Source organism: Grampus griseus, assembly GCF_964374135.1.
Source record: "Grampus griseus genome assembly, chromosome: 1".
NCBI lineage: Eukaryota > Metazoa > Chordata > Mammalia > Artiodactyla > Delphinidae > Grampus > Grampus griseus.
In genome coordinates this window covers 53,531,292-53,552,914 of record NC_139017.1, presented here as the reverse complement: position 1 = coordinate 53,552,914, position 21,623 = coordinate 53,531,292, and the positions used below count along the sequence as shown (strand labels likewise).

Here is a 21,623-nt window from a genome sequence, read left to right as displayed (position 1 = left end):
CTATAGTCCTTACACTGCATTCAGTCACAAACATATCCACGCGCCTACATATACACATTTACATACACACAAACACAAATTTCACTGGCAATCCAGCTAAGTACCCAGTCAGAAGAATAAAATGCCCTTGAGTTACCTTGTTCTCTAGACCTCTGTTGCTCCTCAGTGTTCCTTTGTTCACACCTTATTTTGCATAACTGGTAAAGCTGTTGGGAAGATACATGCTTATGTCTATTTACTACACAGGACAAAGTACATAGAGGTTGTAAGTAGCATTGCATCAAATTTAGGTTGATGAAAATTAATCTTGTCCTTTTGATTGAATAAGACACCAACGACTCCAATTTACCAACTAAATTTCCAGTCGGTTTAAATATTCTAAGTCTGAAGAGTCAACACTACACTTAGCCACATTTCCACCAGAATCTTGGTTGGGGAAAACAACCCTCCAGTACTGGGTCTGGATGGGGAGGAGACTCTTACACCCTGAAACATGTTCCTGAAACATAGACATCTCCACTCAAAATATCACTTTTCTTGTTCTCCTCAAGTGTCTGTATCAGTTTCCACATCACTATTTTTTCATATCGTGTAAATATCCAATTGTTCCAGTACCATTTGTTGAAAAGACTGTCTTGTAGCTATTGAATTACCTTAGATAAAATGAACAAATTGCTTGAAATACATATACTGCCAAAGCTCTCTCAAGAAGAAACACATAACCTGAGTAACACTACATCTATTAAAGAACACAAATTTGTAGTTTAAAATTTTTCCTACAAAGAACTTCAGGTTAAACATGGCTTCACTGGTGAATTCTATCAAATATTTAAGAAAGCAGTAATTCCAATTATATACAACTCTGCCAGAAGATTAAAGAGGACAGAATACTCCCCAACCCATTCTATGAGGCCATCCTTACACTGTTACCAAAACCAGACAAAAATATTATAAAAATTAAAGACAGATTAATATCCCTCACAAATGTTACCAAATATAATTCTGCTGCATAAAAAATGGATAATATATCATGATCAAGTGGGTTTTATTTCAGGAAAGCAAGATTGGTTTAATAGTCAGTGGAATTCACCATATTTATAAACTAAAAATTAAACATAAGATCATCTCAATAGATGCAGAAAACAGCTGAAAAAAGACAACATCCATTCTGATGAAAATTGTCAGCAAACTAGGAATACAAGGAATGTTATTCAACTTAATGAAGGGCATTTATGAAAAATCTAGAGCTAATAACATACTTAATGGTAAAAGACTGAATGCCTTAATCCTAAGGTCAGGAAGGGATGTCTGATCTCCCCATTTCTATCCAAAATACTGGAGTTTCTAGCCAGTGCAATAAGGCAAGAAAAAGAAATATCATACATTCAAATTTAATGGGAGAAGTAAACTGTATTTTCAGACAACATGATTGTCTATATAGAAAATATGGAATCTACATAAAGTTCCTAGAACAAATAAGTGCACTTGTTAGCAATAAACAATAAGAAATTAAACAAAATTAAACTACTATTTATAATATTCAAAAATATGTAATACTTAGGACAAATCTGACATAAGATGGGTAAGACACTAAAAACTACAAAACACTACTGAGAGAAAGGAGATCGAAATAAATGGAGAACTATACTGTGTCATGGGTTAGAAGACTCAACATTGTTGTGATGTAAATTCTCCCCATGACAAAACACACGTTAAAAAGTTGATTAAACTTTGTTCAGCCAGCAAATCTGTGCTCACTCCCATTTATCGCCCCATCTTTTACCTTATCTTGAGTATCTCCAAACTTGCCAATTTAGATTCTTATCTAAAGAGAGATGCTATTATCCATTTTATTTAGACTTTAGTCAAATGGGCTAGGATTCATTTTAAGTCTGCAGGAAGGGAAAGAGCAGCTATGAAATTTAATATCTGTATATGCATATTTGCAATTGAACTTCTGGGCTGAACTCTGAAACCCAAAGAACTTTCCCATTAATAAAATGCAAGTAAAACAGCCAAACGAAGCACTGGGAATAAAAGTGTTTTAAGCAAATTGTAAAACGGTTGGGGTCTCTTAGATTCACTGACAGCTCTTGTTCTGGTTGGCTTTACTGTCCTGTCCCATTGGGTCAGGATGGCATTTCTGGCTCCATCCCACTTTCCTGGTCCCATCAGTCGAAGCTGGTATGGGCTACAAGGACGAAAGTGCACCTCCAGGGCCAGCTGGGGATCAGTCAGGAAGAGCCATGGTATGTTAGGCTTGGCCCCTATGAAGGAGCCCAACTTATCCATGTATGTGATGTAATCTGTCTACAAAGTCTGGCTCTGGCCAAACCTGGGGAAAGAAAAGAACACATTGGAATGAGTGCCACAGTTGTAAACAGAAGCACAAATTTCTTACTTTTTACTCTCAGAAAAGTAACATTTTAGTCAGCACCTCCAGTAATACCCCCACTCCTCCCTTTTTCCACAACATAGAATTTATCATTTGTTCTTTGACTGTAAGTGAGCTTTTTTTTTTTCCTCTCCTTCCTAACCTCTATTCAAGTGTGATGTCATTTTGGACTTTTGTCTCTAGCCATGAAGCCTGGAGTGAACTGACCCTAGGGTCTCAAGGTGACTGATTAACTTAGTTTACTCTTTGATACATGATTATTCTTTATATGACATTGCTTAGGATCTCCCCTAATGTTAGATTTTCATATCAATGTGTTTAAAATTGGGTTTATGTATAGTTTTAATATTGTTACAATTTACTAATATAAATTGTTTCATACGTTTAGTTGGAGTGTGATCTCATTTGCTTTTAGAAACCCTTATTTAAGCAATAAGATTGACATTGAGGCTGCTCTTTTTCCTCCTCATTATTCCTATTGGCCTCTAACATAAAGGGTAATAAGTAGAAAATACAAGGGCAGGTGAACTCAATTTAATTCTTCATTTGGTTTTCTTGTTACATCACTGCCACTGCTCAGTTTCCAGCTAGCTAGTTTGCTGACAGACGCATGGCTGGTGGGAAAGGAGCTGTTGGGGAAAGAGTCAGAGTCATTTCTCATCCTCAGCACTATTGTCATTTTGAGATGGATAATTCTTTGTTTAGGTGGACTGTTCTCTGCACTGTAGGATATTTAGCAGCATCCCTGGTTTCGACCCATTAGATGCTAGTAGCATGCCCTCTTCACTTGCAATGACCAAAAATGTTGCCAAATTTTGCCAAATATCCCCTGGGTTGCAAAATCACCCATCTGAGAACCTGTGCTCTAGAGTTACACAGGAGAAGTGCAATGACAATTATTTGCCCATCGAATACTGCTTGATTATAGCAAGTGTTTAAAAAATGTGAACTTTGACTAGTGAAAAGATTATAGAATCTATTAATGTTTTCCTACACATATAGGCAAATTTTAGGATTTGTTTATTAGCAAGTACCATCTCTTACCATTTGAGTTTCTTCCCCATTTTCTCACTAATATCATCCATCATTTCATTTGTAGTTGGCAGGGTGCATGAGTCTAAAAAAGAAATGAAGACAGAAATATTGAAAAAGACAAAGAAATCAGAAATATGTAATTATACATGATTAATTTCATTCAGTGTTTATGAACTATGTCCCTAAAAGATTTTGTATCAAGAGGAGCTATCTTTAGTATGTTTAGCAGAGTAACAATTCACGGAAACAAAGATCTGAGAAGCCAATGAACCTGCTCTGGGAATGGCAAAGCTGGCCTACAATGAAATAGTGACAGTGGAAAAATTTTTAGCTTCAAGTCATCCTATCTTACATTTCTGATGACATTATGGAGGGTCAATCCTCAACATGCCTCATGCATATAATACCTTATCAGTTTCATCATTTCTTTCTGCATCCTCTTACTAAGAATTCTCTCAAGAAATAGTCTGGTAAAATAATTCAATCTAAGGTCTATGGCAATTAAAATTGGACAATGGAAGGAAACCTGGGTTTTCCAGCATCAGCCTGCAGCCAAGGAAGATGTTTTAAGGGGCAGCAGAAAATTTTTATTTTTTTAATAAATTTCACTATATTAGTGGAGGCCTCTTTTAATTGCTAACTGTAGCTCATTTGCCTTTGTAATAATGGCAGGAGAAGTTATGGCATTCCCATGAATACTTCCCAGTCATTATTAGCATCTCATCTCAGCCTGCTGGTACCCTGTGGTCAGATACTTGCTGTGCCCCTGCTAGAAAGTAAGGGACCAGAATTTTGGTCATTTTGTTTGATGTTGTATCTTAAGTGCCAAGACAGAACCTGGCACATAGCAGGTGCTCAGTAAATATTTGCTGGATGAATAAATGATGCCCATTGTTTTATGTACATTTCTTGGGTTTATGAACTATGTCTGATTTTTCCATAAAACCTCAGATGCTTGGCACTGTTTTGCTTTTCAAGAGAAAAAGACAATAGAATCATTTTATAAGTGAGCACCCTTACAAAAGATTTCATAATGGGTTTTTTATTTTTTATTTATTTATTTATTTTTTAACATCTTTATTGGGGTATAATTGCTTTACAATGGTGTGTTAGTTTCTGCTCTACAACAAAGCATAATGGGTTTTTTAAAATAACAATCTTTCATGGTACATTTGAAATAGAAGCTTACTTATGCACAACATTTTAAGAAAACATACACATATACTCTATGATTTTAACTTTTTCTTCATTACTTGTAGTCTAAGTTTTTATGGACGGTATGTTAGGTAAGGTACACCTATATTGGCCAAGATTCTCAAACCCTTGAGTAAAAGGATACTTTCAATAATAGTGGTGATCAATATGATTGGAGTAAATTAAATTGATATTTGAGATATTGCCTTTCTCCTCATATCCTTGATTTGCCCACACAAACATACTTGTAGTCCCTGAAACCCATGGGGTCCAGGGGGAGGAAGGGGGAGAAGATTATCAACAGAGTAGGAGTGGCCCAACACTGTTATTCTGACACAGTTGACATCGGTAATGCCTCCAGCATGTCCTGACACCCACCAGGGTCCTTTCAACCTTTGCAATGTACCTTGACATTGCAGTGATCCACTGCTGTCCTTCTCTTGCCTTTATAGCCTTGCAAAGTCCTACCAATTCCCCTATGAGAAGTCTAAGCTCTTTAACACAGGTTATAAGGCCCTCCATGCTCTGGTTCCTTCCTCTATTTCTTGCTGCTTCCTGCCTCTGCTTTATATTTCCTTACACCAAAATGTTTCTGGTTCCTCACACACTCCATGCTGTACTTTACCTTTATATCTTTCCTCATGCTGTTCCGTTTTTGTGGAATAACTCACTACCCAACTCCCCTCACCAGAACACTGTAGAACTTTCCCTATTGCAGCATTCCCCTCACCTTATTTTAAGCTCTGTGAGGTCAAGCATCATGTGTATCTTATTCCCTTTATATCCCTAGCACCTAGCACAGTGCTTGGTGTATAGTATGTGCTCAGTAAATATTTGTTGACTAAATGAATGAAAGACAAAATGGTCCACTTACTTGCAAACACTTTAACTGTCCAGTGGGTCTGCAGGTCAGCTGTAGGGATGGCAGACCCAAGGGACCGGACAAGGTCAATCACAGCCAAGGTTGGCTTCTCCATCAGCAAGGGGAAGATGCCTTTAAACAAGGTGACCTCATTGTTTCTGCTTTTGATGATGGAGTCATCAAGGAAGGGGTAGGCATACCCATAACCTGTTGCAAAGATGACAACGTCAATGCCCTCAAACATTGTCCCATCCTCAAACATGGCTGAGGTCTCTGAACTCCTTCACACTGGGCTTGATGGACACAGTGCCACATAGCATGTGGGATGGTGGTTCGTCATTGAACACAGGCTCTTTCCTCAGGGTGCTATGGAGAAACAACAACAAAAAAAGCCCTTGCTCTAAAGTACCTCATTTCCAAAAAATATTTGCAACAGCCCATAGCACTGAACAAATTTCAGGGTAAGCAGTTAATCGTCAGCATGAAGACAACTAAACTTTCTTCTTTTGGGAAAGTCCTTTCCTGTTGCTAGTAACAATCTTTAGGAATATCTGTCTGACATACAGATGGCGAACAAGCACATGAAAAGATGTTCAGCATTGCTAATTATTAGAGAAATGCAAATCAAAACTACGATGAGGTACCCCCTCATACCAGTCAGAATGGCCATCATCAAAAAGTCTACAAATAATAATTTGGGACTAACAGATACACATTACTATATATAAAATAGATAAACAATAAAGACCTACTGTGTAGCACAGGGAACTATATTCAGTATTTTGTAATAACCTATAACGTAAAAGAATCTGAAAAAGAATATGTATATATTTAACTGAATCACTTTGCTGTATACCTGAAACATTGTAAATCAACTATACTTCAATAAAAAAATTCTATAAATAATAAATGCTGGAGAGGGTGTGGAGAAAAGGGAATCCTTCTATACTGTTGCTGGGAGTATAAATTGGTACAGCCACTCTGGAAAACAGTATGGAGTTTCCTTAAAAAACTAAAAACAGAGTTACCATATGATCCAGCAATCCCACTCCTGGGCACATATCCAGAAAAGATGAAAATGCTAATTTGAAAAGATACATGCACCCCAACGTTCATTGTAGTGCTATTTACAATAGCCAAGACATGGACACAGTCTAAATGTCCATCGACAGATGAATGGATAAAGAAGGTTTCGTATGTATATACAATGGAATATTAGCCATAAAAAGAAACGAAATTGAGTTATTTGTAGTGAGGTGGATGGACCTAGAGTCTGTCATAGAGAGCGAAGTAAGTCAGAAAGAGGAAAACAAATACGGTATGCTAACGCACATATATGGAATCTAAAAAAAAAAAAAAAATTCTTAAGAACCTAGGGGCAGGACAGGAATACAGTCGCAGATGTAGAGAATAGACTTGAGGACACAGGGAGGGGGAAGGGTAAGCTGGGATGGAGTGAAAGAGTGGCATGGACAAATGTACAATAGATAGCTAGTGGGAAGCAGCTGCATAGCACAGGGAGATCAGCTTGGTGCTTTGTGACCACCTAGAGGGGTGGGATAGGGAGGGTGGGACGGAGGGGATATGGGGATATATGTATATGTATAGCTGATTCACTTTGTGATACAGCAGAAACTAACACACCACTGTAAAGCAATTATACTCCAATAAAGATGCTAAAAAGAACCCAAAAACCTCTGTGTAACTGAAAAGTGGTTTCTTTTGAGGAGCAGTTGAAGGCTAACTTCAAAATAAACATTTCCTCTCTGTTTCAAGAACAGGATAAAAATTCACACAATGTGCTGCCTTGAAAGTACATCTAAAAGCTGGCAGCCTCTCTTTCCCCATATTCTGAAGGAACTTTCATGAAATGAAGGAAAAGTATGGAATGTTATATTGCTCCTGGATTCAAGACATCTATTTCCCTCCAGCCCAACAACCCCAAATGAAAGGATTGTGTCTCTGATAGGCTGCCTCAGGCCTCACTGTTTCCTCTTACATGACAAAAGCATCCTCTACTCATGGTTGCTGTATTTCTCATAATGGTGAAGCTCAGAGATTTAAAATTTTTTAAAACCTCACTTGGAAATTTCTGCTAAGGTCAGAAAAAGAGTGAAGGCTCACGCTTGGAAGGTTCTCATGTTTGAGTCTGTACCGTTCACGCGTAGCTGGTAACTTCTGTTGATGGTTGTGAGAAGGAGCTTTCTCAGCTGCCCACTGAAAGGAGGGCTGAGCTGCGGGTTGCAGACTGGTTAAAAAACATGTAAGATTCTGCTCCGGGAAACAAAGGTGATAAGACCTCAAAATATTTCCATCCTTAATGAATCCCTGCTCTTTCGTTCCTGGACTCCAGCCAATTGTAACATGAGGAGAGAAGAGTACGTGCCCTACAGCTCCTTGGAATTTTCCCTAAAAGGATGTTCTCCAAACAAAGGAAAACAGAAGTATTATATAACAACAGACAATTGCTCCAGAGAGCTCACATTTTCATTATTTCAATATGTGGGTGGTTTGAGCCAGTAAGGAGGAAATTAAGCTCAGACTCTGCCTCTGGATGAGAGAGCTTGTCCTAGACCTAGATGCCAAGCAGCTCTGGGGCACATTATCACTGTGTCTTGGGTTATAACTGTGTCCATCTCCCATCATCCCCACTAGAACATAAGGCACTTGAGGGCAAGGTCAGAGGCTAATTCAAGACTATTGTGCATGCATTTTAGCAGTCTGCCTTGGTGGTCTTTGATATTCCATCTCTGCTTATCAAGTCCTATTTTTGCTTGTCTAGATATACCCTCAATGTCCAGCTTAAAAGCTGTCTCCCTTCTCATGTCTTTGCTCGTCTTCCCTCCCACCAATTGGAAGTCATTCCACCAAGCTCTAATTGTCTTTACTGCCCTAATCATACTCTGTCCTATTCATTTATATTATGATTATTCTAATACTTCTTTTCTCTCTGCTAATACTTCTCTCTCTAATACTTCTTTTTTCTCTTTTCTCTCTCTTAGAATACTGTCTGCCTGCTGTACTTCTTATATGTAGCTATGCCTAACATAGTACCCGATGCATAATGAACTCAAATATTTATTTTCTGAATGAATAAATGAATGAATGAGTGAAACAAAAGTTCAGATAGTTCTGGTTCTATTATTTTCCCCTTTGCAATCCAAGTGATACTGACCTATTGTACATGGCTTGTTGAGCAACCTCTTATTACAGCAACAATAAAATCTTTAGAGGTCATGAGGTCCTGTATTGGAGTACATTAAACCTAAGACATGCTCACATTCAGCGTGCTAGTATTTAAACTCCATTTGGTTTTCATTTTACAGAAAAAGCACACTGTGAAGAGTTCAGAATTATCAGGTTTCTCTCTTCTGGATTACCTTCTGCCTAACAGGACTTGCAAGATGAAAGCTTATGTAACACATTTTTCAAAAATTCCTCTCTGATCATGCAACGTACCAAGCAACTTTTCTTAGAAAGTAAGGAAGGGGTGGGGTGTATGGAGAGGGCTAAAGTTTAGAATATTTGTATATGTTTACATCTCCACAGGGTTTTTGAGTATAATTCTGCTTATGCACAGTGACTTTATGGAAAAGAGACATTCCCCTCTTGTGGATAACCCAGAGTCTGACTTTGCATCTTATTGATCTATCATCTAATGCTTCTTCAAATAAATGTTCTGATCTGGCTGCACTAGTTGACTCACAGATTTCTGGATACACCATGTTCATTGCCTTCTTCTGTGCCTTTCATGGATTGCTGGTCACCCCTATCTAGAAGGGTGACCAGCAACCCCTTTTTCCTACCTGATACTGGCACACTGTTGTGTTCTGCACTGTTGAGAACGCCACTCTCTGGAGTTGTGTCACATAATGGTTCTGTACTTTTCTTGTCTGAGAACATCTTTCAAGTCTCAGCTAAGTGCTATCCCTGTAGGAAGTTTCTTTTGACTTGCTAATATTCTAGTAGTCCAGCCTCATCTAAATCTCAAGGCACTTGTTTATTTAGTTCACAGTCACCTAGGGCTGTCTTGTTGTAAAGTTCTATAATCTTTCTTTTTTTGGGGGGGGGTCATGAAATTAAATTTTTATTTTTTTAGATTTTTTTCGTTGTGGTTTCTGTATTTTATTTTATTTTATTTTATTTATTTATTTTTCTTCTTTTTATTGTGGTACACGGGCCTCTCACTGTTGTGGCCTCTGCCGTTGTGGAGCCCAGGCTCCGGACGTGCAGGCTCAGTGGCCATGGCTCACGGGCCCAGCCGCTCCGTGGCATGTGGGATCTTCCCGGACCGGGGCAGGAACCCGTGTCCCCTGCATCGGCAGGCGGACTCTCAACCACTGCACCAGCAGGGAAGCCCGAAGCTCATTGTCTCATGAGTGTTAATTCTTATCTCTGTTAGACAGATTTCATATTTCCTATCATGGACCATCATGTGTACTTTAAATTTTATTTTCCTCAACACCCAGTAGAGGGTTGGGTATTCAGTAGGAGATCTATAAGTAAATGTTGATTTAACTTGATGACCCCTTTCTAAGTGTTTTCTTATTAGTAACACAGAACAGTGATTAAATTCATCTGCCAGAAGTACTCTTTGGTATCATGGGATTTGGAACAGACTTCATCTCTTTCCACAGGAATGCTTGGAGCCATTCTTCTTTGGTTTTGAATGTAATATTCTATGCTTAACTTTTCAGACAAGTCTATGCCAGATGCGTTTGTTTGTTTGTTTTTTGTACTGGTTGCAAAATACATTCTCTCTATTTATTTTGTTATATGAAATTGGCTTCAGGATTTGGATCCACTTAAGTCCATGAGATTTTGGCGTACATCTCCCTTCTGATATGGTCAGGGGGAGAAGTGGGGGAATGCAGTGAATTAGAAGCTGAGAAGTTTCCTAAGTTTGAAATTAGGCCAATCACTCCACAAAGAAGACATTTTCTTTTATTTCCTCAAGTGACATACCGTTTAACCAAGGTGTTCCTATATTCAAAAGCCCCTAGTGTCATCCAAGCCTGATTTGCCTAGACTGATATTCAGTTCAGTTAAATTCATTTACTAACTTACTTAGTCTTTCATTAAAATATGTATACCTACTATGTGCCAGGTCCAGTTGTAGGCACTGGGGATTCAGCAGTGAGTAAACACAACTAGTTATTGAAAAGTCACAGGGGATGTGGAGAGAAATGGTTATTGTTCCAGCATTCACAGATCTCTAACATGTGTGTGTTTGTGTATGGAGGAGAAGGATGGTGGAGAGGGGAGAGATTAAGACAAGTGCAGGCATAACTCTAGTGCAGGGAAAAATATAAGTGACACCAAAAGGAAACCAAGTTACTATATGGATTCAAATGAGAGAGAACACACATTTATATAGGGGTAAATTAAGAGAGCCTTTATGGGGGAAGTGGTATTTGAGATGGGTTTAAAGAATGCTGGCTGATTGATTATTATTTTCTCTTGACCTCAAACAGGTTCTTCTAAAAAAATTTTATTTTTAAAAATTTTTGTACAACTTTTAAATGTTACTTTCCATTTACAGTTATTAAAAAATATTGGCTATATTCCCCATGTTGTACAATACATCCTTGAGCCTATCTTACATGCAATAGTCTGTACCTCTCACTCCCCCACCACTATATTGCCCCTCCCCCTCACTGGTAACCACTAGTTTATTCCCTATATCTGTGAGTCTGCTTCTTTTATGTTATATTCACTAGTAGTTATACTTTTTAGATTCCACATATAAGCGATATCGTACAGTAATTATCTTTCTCTTTATGACTTGTTTCACTTAGCATAATGTCCTCTATCCATGTTGCTGCAAGTGGTAAAATTTTGTCCTTTTTTATGACTGAGTAGTATTCCATTATATATGTATCACAGCTTCTTTATCCATTCATCTGTTGATGGACATTTAGGTTGCTTCCATGTCCTGGCAATTGTAAATAATTTGGCTATGAATATTGGGGTGCATGTATCTTTTTGAATTAGTGTTTTTGTTTTTTTGGGCTATATATCCAGGAGTGGAATTGCTAGGTCATATGGTAGTTCTATTTTTAGTTTTTTTAGAAGCCTCCATACTGTTTTTCACAGTGGTTGCAACAATGTACATTCCCACCAACAGTGTATGAGGGTTCCCTTTTCTCTGTATCCCCATCAACATTTGCTATTTGTGTTCTTTTTGATGATAGCCATTCTGACAAATGTGAGGTGATATCTCATTGTGGTTTTGATTTGCATTTCCCTGATGATTAGCAATGTTGAGAATCTTTTCATGTGTCTGTTGGCCATCTGCATTTCCCCTTTGGAAAAATGTCTATTCAGTTCTTCTGCCCATTTTTTAATCAGGTTGTTTGTTTTTTTGATGTTGAGTTGTATGAACTGTTTATATATGTTGGATATTAATCCCCTACTAGTCATATCATTTGCAAACATTTTTTCCCATTCAGTAGGTTGTCTTTTCCTCAAACCTGTTCTTTCATGCTCTGCTGTATGAAGCTGGGCCTGGGACTCTGCAAACATCATTCTCCTTTGCCAGCTGGCTCCTTGTTTGGGGGGGGTCTAGAACCTGGAAAAGAAGGGGCTTGCTCCTTTCTGTTTGCTTCCTGTTCCTGTCAGCACTGCTGCAGCATTATGTCTTCTGCTTGGCAGCGATGCTGGTGCCATAGCTAGGTCCGGGTTACAGTTGTTCTAACACTCCTAGAACCAATTTATTTATGCTGCTTCAAAGAGACCAACACCAGCCAGCTGGCAGCCTCCTCAGAGGTACCATCTCAGCTCTGCAAGTTCCCTTTAAGCTTCTCAATTCCAATAATCCCAGTCTCTCCCCTTTGTCTCTTCAGGCCTGGAGGTGGTAGCTTCTTCGGCAGTTGCTACCTCTATGATATTCTGTGTTCTCTTTTTGTCCTTTAGGGTTTCTGATATCTTACCAACAATTTTTTTTTTTTTTTTTTTGCGGTACGCGGGCCTCTCACTGTTGTGGCCTCTCCCGTTTGCGGAGCACAGGCTCCCGACGCGCAGGCCCAGCGGCCATGGCTCACGGGCCCAGCTGCTCCGTGGCATGTGGGATCTTCCCGGACTGGGACACGAACCCGCGTCCCCTGCATTGGCAGGCGGACTCTCAACCACTGCACCACCAGGGAAGCCCTCACCAACAATTTTTAATATTACATTCTCTATGTTAAAATAAGTGGTGATGTTTCTATTTTCTGACTGGATACTGACTGATACAAAAGTTGGTGCCAGTAATGGTCCAAGGAAATGGACACTCAAAAATGAGATTTGGGAGTTGGTTTGGTCATCTCCCTGAACTTGAATGCAGTGCTGAGCCCCTTGACAATTGTGAATTGGGATGCAGTGATCCATGGAAAATGGTGGTATCACAACTAACCATATTATCACCTATGTTTGATTGTGGGGAAGTACGTACTAAAGCAAGTGCCTTGGAGGAACAAGTGGCTGTTGCACTTACCTGTGTGGCAACAAAGATGACTGAAAGGTCATGGGGAGGGATGGCTACTCTGAGCACACTGAAGTGCTTAAGAAAGAAAATGACAGGCTCCGGTCTTTAGACTCTCAGCTCAATGCATGGTCAGAGAGGCAGAGCTTCTGTGGTGACCCTAAAAGGATCTCTTATTCTTCGGGGCTAACTTTGTTGAAATTCAGAACAAATTTAACTTTTGCAGGCTTCAGAATTAAAACATAAGTGGAGTCCCCAGCCTCAGCAAGTCTTTCAATAAACCTGAGAATCTTGAACTTTTGAGTCACTCTAAGCCTCTCTTATGGTGGAAGCAGCCTACCTCCCATATATGAGGATGCTTAAAGATGCTGTAATAACTTTGCAACAGGATGACTATTCTCTATTCTCTACCCCAATCTACCCTTTCTTTGTTGCCATTAGACACATAATCAGAGTTAACCTCAGCAGGTACGAAGTCTGACCCAGGAGGAAAGAGTTTAGATTTAAGACGGGTTTGAAAGATGCTTAGACTCCAAGCAGGAAAATAACTATAGCTATAGGCATCAAGATGGATCTATTCAGAGATCAAACTGTAAATAATCTAGTTAATTTGGAACGTGGTTGCAAGTAAGACTAGGAAAGCAGGTTGAGCTATATTGGGAGACACCCTGCATGTGATTAAAATGGAGGAAGGAAGAAGTGGTGAAGGATTTTGAGTAGGAGTAATGTGTTTAGGGGCTCATCCCAGAAAGGTAACCTGGCAGTGGTGTACAGGGTATATACTGTGACAGGGAAACTAGTCTAGCTGGCCAGTTAGAGGTCCATTTCAATAGTTTAGGAAATAACAGTAGTTGGATCTAGCTTGTTGGCAGTAGGAGTTAAAAGGTGAGGAGAGGAATGCAAAATGGTGTACGTACTTTGGAAAACAATTTGGCAGTTTCTGCCAAAGCTAAACATACTTAACATACGATCCAGCAGTCGTGCTTCTTGGTATTTACCCAAAGGAATTGAAAACTTACGTCCACACATAAACATGCAAATGGATGTTTATAGCAGCTTTATTCATAATTGCCCAAATTTGGAGGCAACCAAGATGTTCTTCAGTAGGTGAATGTATAAATAAACAATGGTACATCCAGATAATGGAATATTATTCAGTGCTCAAAAGAAATGAGCTGTCAAGCTATGAAAAGACGTGGAGGAATCTTAATGAAAGAAGCCAGTCCGAAAAGGTTCCATACTATAAGATTCCAACTGTATGACACTCTGGAAAAGGCAAAACTATGTAGACAGTAAAAAGATCAGTGGTTGCTAAGGGTTATAGGGAGAGTGGGAGGAATAGGCAGAGCACAGAGGAATTTTAGGGCAGTGAAACTATTCTGTATGATACTATAATGGTGGATACAAGTCATTATACATTTGCCCAAACCCACAGAATGTACAATACCAAGAATTAACCATAATGTAAATTACGGATCTTGGGTGATGATATGTCAGTGTAGGTCCATCGATTGTAATAAATGTACCACTCTGGTCAGGGATGTTGATAATGGGAAGGTTATGCATGTGTGGGGATAGGGAATATATCGGAAATTTCTGTGCATTTTTCTCCATTTTGCTGTGAGCCTACAAGTGCTCCACAATAAAGATACAATTAAAAAGGTGGGGGCAGGTAGAAGACACATAGAAGGTGGACTTTATAAGATCTATTCTTACACTGCAGATGGGGATTCTAGGAAGAAGAGGAAAATGAGGTGAAATTTTGAGTCTATGTAACTAGTGGCGTGAATGTGAGTCCGCGCAAGGTGAGGGGGAGGGGCGAATATAAGAGAGGGAGTAAATGAGAAAATGAGTAGGTAAAGGCAAACGTGGGGTGGGAATAAGCAGTGAAGATGCCCAAAAAGGTGCATTCTGTTGAGTCAGACTGTGATTCTACTGGGAGAAAATAGATGTATTTGCAGCTGAGTTTCCACACTGGAATGAATCTCTACAGAGATATTACTGGGGAAACTGGGACTTTAGAGTACCAAAGAATTGACTAGAAATCCATCAGGTCTTGGGCGGATATGCTTGAAGAATATAGTTGCAGTAGCTAAGAAAAAGACACACCTAGGATTCAAATGGGGTTGGGGTTGGTAACCACCAACCTTCCATAATTTGGGGGTCACTTTGGTCTGAAGCTAGAGGACTGGACTAGATGCATTTTAGGCCTTTATTCTCTATTTTCTATTATTCTACGACATGAAATTTTTTTTTGGATTTCTTCCTAGTCTTATTGGGATATAATTGACATACAGTACTATATAAGTTTAAGATGTACAGCATAATGATTTGACTTACAAATATTGTGAAATGATTATCACAATAAGTTTAGTTAATATCCATCATCTCATATAGATACAAGATATTTTATTTTTATTAATTTGTATATTTGTTTATTGACTGTTTTCCTCCAGTAGAATGTAATCTTCTTAAGAGTAGAGATAATTTCTATCTAATTTACTGTTGAGTCCCCAGGGCTTAGTATAGCCCTTGCACATAATAAGTACTCAATAATTATTGGTGGAAAGCATAAATTCTATTTGTTCCTTACTATTATCATTTTTATTAAAACCTTTGGACTAGAAAATATAATTATTTTGGAGTTGAAAACACTGGCATTGGAATACTATTTACAGTAGAGTAACAGTCTGAGAAATAAGCAGATTATGTTGCTTCCACTATTAGTTGGGGCAACTAGTAGTGTTGCAACTAATAGTATTTGGTGTTCTTCCAGAAGACTACTGATTAAGAAGAGGTTGGGGATGGGCTTCCTTGGTGGTGCAGTGGTTGAGAATCTGCCTGCCAATGCAGTGGACACGGATTCAAGCCCTGGTCTGGGAAGATCCCACATGCCGCAGAGCAACTAAGCCTGTGTGCCACAACTACTGAGCCTGTGCTCTAAAGCCCGTGCACCTAGAGCTTGTGTTCCACAAACACTGGCATTGGAATACTATTTACAGTAGAGTAACAGTCTGAGAAATAAGCAGATTATGTTGCTTCCACTATTAGTTGGGGCAACTAGTAGTGTTGCAACTAATAGTATTTGGTGTTCTTCCAGAAGACTACTGATTAAGAAGAGGTTGGGGATGGGCTTCCTTGGTGGTGCAGTGGTTGAGAATCTGCCTGCCAATGCAGTGGACACGGATTCAAGCCCTGGTCTGGGAAGATCCCACATGCCGCAGAGCAACTAAGCCTGTGTGCCACAACTACTGAGCCTGTGCTCTAAAGCCCGTGCACCTAGAGCTTGTGTTCCACAAACACTGGCATTGGAATACTATTTACAGTAGAGTAACAGTCTGAGAAATAAGCAGATTATGTTGCTTCCACTATTAGTTGGGGCAACTAGTAGTGTTGCAACTAATAGTATTTGGTGTTCTTCCAGAAGACTACTGATTAAGAAGAGGTTGGGGATGGGCTTCCTTGGTGGTGCAGTGGTTGAGAATCTGCCTGCCAATGCAGTGGACACGGATTCAAGCCCTGGTCTGGGAAGATCCCACATGCCGCAGAGCAACTAAGCCTGTGTGCCACAACTACTGAGCCTGTGCTCTAAAGCCCGTGCACCTAGAGCTTGTGTTCCACAACAAGAGAAGCCACCACAATGAGAGGCTCGTGCACCGCAACGAAAAGTAGACCCCACTCGCCACAACTAGAGAAAGCCTGCACGCAGCAACGAAGACCCAACACAGCCAAAAATAAATAAATAAATAAATTTAAAAAAAAGAGGAGAGGTTGGCAGAACCACATAAAACACCGGACAGGATTAGTGTTGGAAGGATGTAAGTGACACAGTGAAGTTTAGATAAGAGTTTACCATTATCTTGCTGGAAAAATTTCAAGTTATAATTTTCTTATTTGAAGTCTCTGGGTCTGGGTCAGCCTTTCCTCAATTTACATAAGCTTGGGAAAAGAGGATTAATAATCGCCAGTTGCGCCTTTACACAGAAGCACCTGTTTACCTGCACAGAGAATTTTCAGTCTGTTGGTTTTGCTGCCCCCAATCCCTGGGCCAATTCACTTCCAAGGTGGAAGGTGCACATGGCCACCTGCAGGGTCTAGAATGAGTCTTGGTTTACTAATATTGGTAAAGTCTTTACCTGGTCCCTCACCAAGACCTTCTGTAAATCCTACAGGGCTGACACCTTCTGGCAGTCACAAGAATGAACAGATCTCCAACTGTAGGAAGCATAACTGATCAAGGACTCAAGCTGATCACTGCTCGCTGCCTTGGAACTGAGGCCATATTTATTGGGCTGCTCCCAGCCAGTGACTGAGTGTGGCAGGGATACTCAGCAAGTCCATTCCTTGTAGACACAGGGCTCCTCTGATACCCAACTTTGAATCTGTAATTCTCCTATGGCCTGGCCTTGCCAAACTTTTCTTAGGCTAATCTACGGCCTAGGATGCTTCACCCAACCCTCTTCCCCTCTTTCCTTTGCTTGGCCCAGACTTGCTTCCCTGTGTGACAGCTCTCCCTGCCTTCCAGTTTCTTCCCTGTTATCTTTCACAGTTTTCTCTTGATAAAATCCATGTTCATTTAGTCCTGTCTTGGCATATGCTTCTTGAGAACCCTGGAATAACATACCCTTTCTGTATGACTGGACTTTTTCTCTTTGTTTTTAAAATCAAAAGTGAAGCCCTATTCTGATCTCCAGGCCACTTTATTGGGACTCTGATAGCCTGTCTGGTTCTTAGAAATATTCCCTCCTTTCCATTTAGGAGCTGGATCTTTTCATGTCATCTGCTTCTGGCTCAAGTCTTACTTGAATAGGTGGACACTATAGAATCACAGTGTCCTTTGGAACCATCTGTAAGACTTTGACTATTGCTACCACCTAGAAATTCACTGCCTTGTCTTCATTATTGCTATGACCAAGAAATCACCAACTTGTCCTCCTCTTGGATATCAACAGCTAGTTAAGGCAAGTTGGACTCTGGAATTTTTACCTCTGGCCACATATCTGTGGTGCTGGCCCTAGGATGAGCAGGTAAATTGCACAAGCCTGTAGCCTACATGATTTTGGGCTTTGTTGCCTTCCACACCAGCCTGCAGTTGAGGTCCTAGCGTCCCATACATCAAGAATTAAAGTACCACTCATCTAAATGAGGTGTTGAAATATACACCCCAATAGAGGTGATATTTTCAGCTGGTTCCAGTAATCCTTAATGAGAGTGAATTACAGATTCTTTATTGAGATTACTGTGAAAGTAGGAGAAATATGAAAGCAGTGGGTATTTGAATAACATGGCAAATATTCCAAGGAGCACAAAAGCAGAAAGGAAAACCTGGTACTTCAAAGCAAACCTCATTGCCTCCACAGTTTTCCCCAATGTCAGGGAGTGCCTTGGACTTTCTCTCTTGAGTTGAAATCTCTATTTGCCAGATATCCACACAGTTACACCACAAGCAGGAGGCTATACATTTCCATGTGGGGTATAGTATTACAACTAATCCTTCTGGCAAGAAGAAATGGACAATTATTCTGACCAACTTGTGTTTCTAAGTTTGTAAGCTGTATATTTTCAGGCCTTCCTCCATAGCTAAGCCTGGTAGCTGAGACTTGTGAAAAGCAGTTGTGAATACAGTAGGTACAAAAAAGCCTATAAGAAAAGGTTTGAGCAATGGAGGTACCATCTCAAGATTAGAAAGGGTACTCAGAACTTTCTTTGTTAAATGGTGTTCTCTTAACCCAAGAAAACAGTCAACTGAGAACTGGGTTTCTAGATTCTAGTTGCTTTCCTCTTGTGCTTTGTCACAGAATTAACCTGCACCCTGCCAGGGGATTGGAAGACCCCTGGCTCTACCGCTACCTCTTTGCATGTTTATTTCCCCATCTGCAATATAGGCATGGAGAATGTCCTGGTAAGCTTACATGCTGTTCATGAAAAGAGGATGATAAAAGTAAATCTGAATGCACTTGGAGACCACTGTGATGCCCTAAAAATACAAGGTAATGCTATCTGGATAGGAATGGTAATAATAATGAACAAGGGCAACCATGTACCTCTGGAGTTTATGCAGCAAGTTGATTAGCCTCATGAATTAGTACCATGGGTTTCTTTCCATTAGTTGACTATTAACCCCCAAATAGTCAGCTTCAAAATAAATAATATCCTGGTTTGTTTTTAAGAATCTGATTCCTTTGTCCTTCAAGTATTCCCATTTGCTTCTATAAATGTGAATGTATCAAATACAGAGTACAAATTTGACTTAACCTGATCTATCACCTGGCCTATTTTAAACCTCTTTTCAAGAACAATAGATTGGATATTAGAAAGAATTGCTTAAAAAACATAATATTTCTTAATTTAATATTATTTAGTTTAACATTTAATATTGATATGATTTGTTATGATAGGTTAATTTTGATACTAGTCATCTTGATAAAAGGTAACTATAATACTTATTTAAGACCTATAAAAGTAAATTTTTATTGCACTACCCAAATGCCAATGGATGTATCATTTTATATAATGAATATATCACAATTTGAGAGTAATGAACAATACTATTTATTTTACAGAATAAAAATGACTTTGAAGGGAACATGTTAAATAATTTTACTGAATAAATATATATTAAGAATGTATTAAAATGCATGTTTTTATGAAGTGTAGTGAATACACATGCAAATGTATTTACTAATTTAATAAATATTTATAGAGTATCCACTAGTACCAGACACAGTGAAGGCACTGAGGATACAGTGGAGAATAAAACAGGCGGGATTTATGTTCATATTGTAGCTGGGAGTGAGAAAGAGGAAGATAGATAAGAAACAAGTAAAAAAAAAATGAATAAGATGATTTCAGAAAAAAGAAGTGTCAAGGAGGAAATAAAACAGGATGGTTTGAAAGAGGGTTATGCTGATGTAAATTGGGTGGCCAGGAAAGGCGTTTTTTTTTTTTTCCTGAGATTGTCCTATGTCAATTGAGATCTGAATACCATAAGAAAATGTCAGTATGCAGAGATCTTGAGATAAAGCATTTCAAGCAGAGCGACAGCAAATGTAACTGTTCTCAGTTGGGAATGAATTTAGTCGGAAAGAAAGCCAGTCTGGTGGGAATACAGAAGGGCGGAAAAATTTATCAGATGGGGTTGAAGGTAGAGCAGGATCTTGTAGGTCATGATGAGACTTTAATTTTATTCTAATTGCAATGGCTCACCATTGTAGGGATTTAATCTTGGGGGTGACAAGATTCTATTTGTGTTTGAGAAAGATCACCTTTGCTGCTACATAGAAATTGAAATGTTAGGCAGCCCTAGCAAACTAATACCTGAGACAAAGAAAGGAATCAAGGATCATGCCTGGGTTTTTGGCTTGAGAAACTGAATATTTAGACATCTTATTACCAGAATGAGTAAGGCTGAGGAAGAAGCAATTTGGGGTATACATGGGTGTGTTGTTGGTGGGGAAAATGAAGAGTGAAATTTAGTAGTTAAAACTACATGTTTGAGATGCCTATCCACATGCAAGAAAATATATCAAGTAGGCAGTGGTATATGTAAACCTAGAAAATTTAGAAGTGGTTATACAAATGGTTCAAATAAAGGAATTTAGAACCATTCCTCATCACTTTTGGATGTCAACACAAAGAGCTTGTTATACAGAACTAATATCATTTATCAATGTTGGTAAGTTGGACTATGGTTTGTATATTATTTGTACTGAAGGGAACTATGTGATGCATGATTTCTGGGTCTCAAAGATCAACAGATCTTGGACAGACACAATAAGGTCAGATGTCACCTTGAAATCCATTCCAAATTAGGAGCAGTTGTGACATTCTGAAAAAAATGTACTGGATTAGCTGTCATGAGATGTGGCTTTGGATTTGAACTGTGCCCTTTCTGGATGAGTGTGTAATCCTGGATTATAATCTCTAAGACTCAGATTTTTCAACCATTTTATAATGATTCTTATTAGGGGTGATTTCACTCCATTTAGGACATTTTTGAAATTTGCAGGGGCAGTTTCTGTTGTTGCATGATTGGGGAGCACTAGACATTAGATACCCTGTAAAGTCCTATGACATTGGACAATGATTTGTCCAATATTTCAAGCAACTTTTGAAACCCAGTGGTTGTGTATTTGTAGGTAAAAAACCCAAAGAGGTCCTAAACATTACAATGGGGCTACAGTGGTTAAGATATATTTTTTATATGTGTATGTAGGTTATATTGTCTATAAATTTCACTTCAGGACTGTAAATAGAGCATTGTAACATACTTACTATTAAAAGGGGGACATTGCATTGGATTGTGTTGAGGACTATTGACTTCTAAGGGCCATCAGAGAGACCACTTGGCCGAAGACTCATATTCATAAAGGACCTCACATTTATTCTTTTGATGTTGTCTACAAATGAGATTCACAATGGTAGAACTGAAAGACGTTTTCTATCTTAAAACATTGAATTTGCAGCTGTGTCTTAGGGTACAGCTAGGGTATTATGAATTCCTATTTTTGTAATAAAACCTATAACTATCTTGTGAATATATATGTAATATTGTGTCATATCTTTTGCTTTAAAGTTTTAGTTCTATATAAACTTTTAAAATAAATTACAGTTTTTATAATATTTTTGACATTTCTTCATTTAAAAAATTGTTCTGATAGAAAAAAGTCTCAGGC

General features: G+C 38.9%; 1 protein-coding gene and 1 pseudogene across 2 annotated transcripts in view; both read right to left on the bottom strand.

Moving 5' to 3' along the window:
* Positions 1–21,623, bottom strand: part of LOC309822902 (uncharacterized protein) — a 181,655-nt gene that overhangs the window by 136,433 nt on the left and 23,599 nt on the right.
* LOC309828070 (putative dimethylaniline monooxygenase [N-oxide-forming] 6) lies at positions 1,993–9,389 on the bottom strand (annotated as a pseudogene). Its single transcript has 5 exons — positions 9,293–9,389; positions 7,642–7,734; positions 5,499–5,693; positions 3,440–3,512; positions 1,993–2,335 (listed from the first exon to the last, which is right to left on the bottom strand). The product of its transcript is annotated as a putative dimethylaniline monooxygenase [N-oxide-forming] 6 (transcript).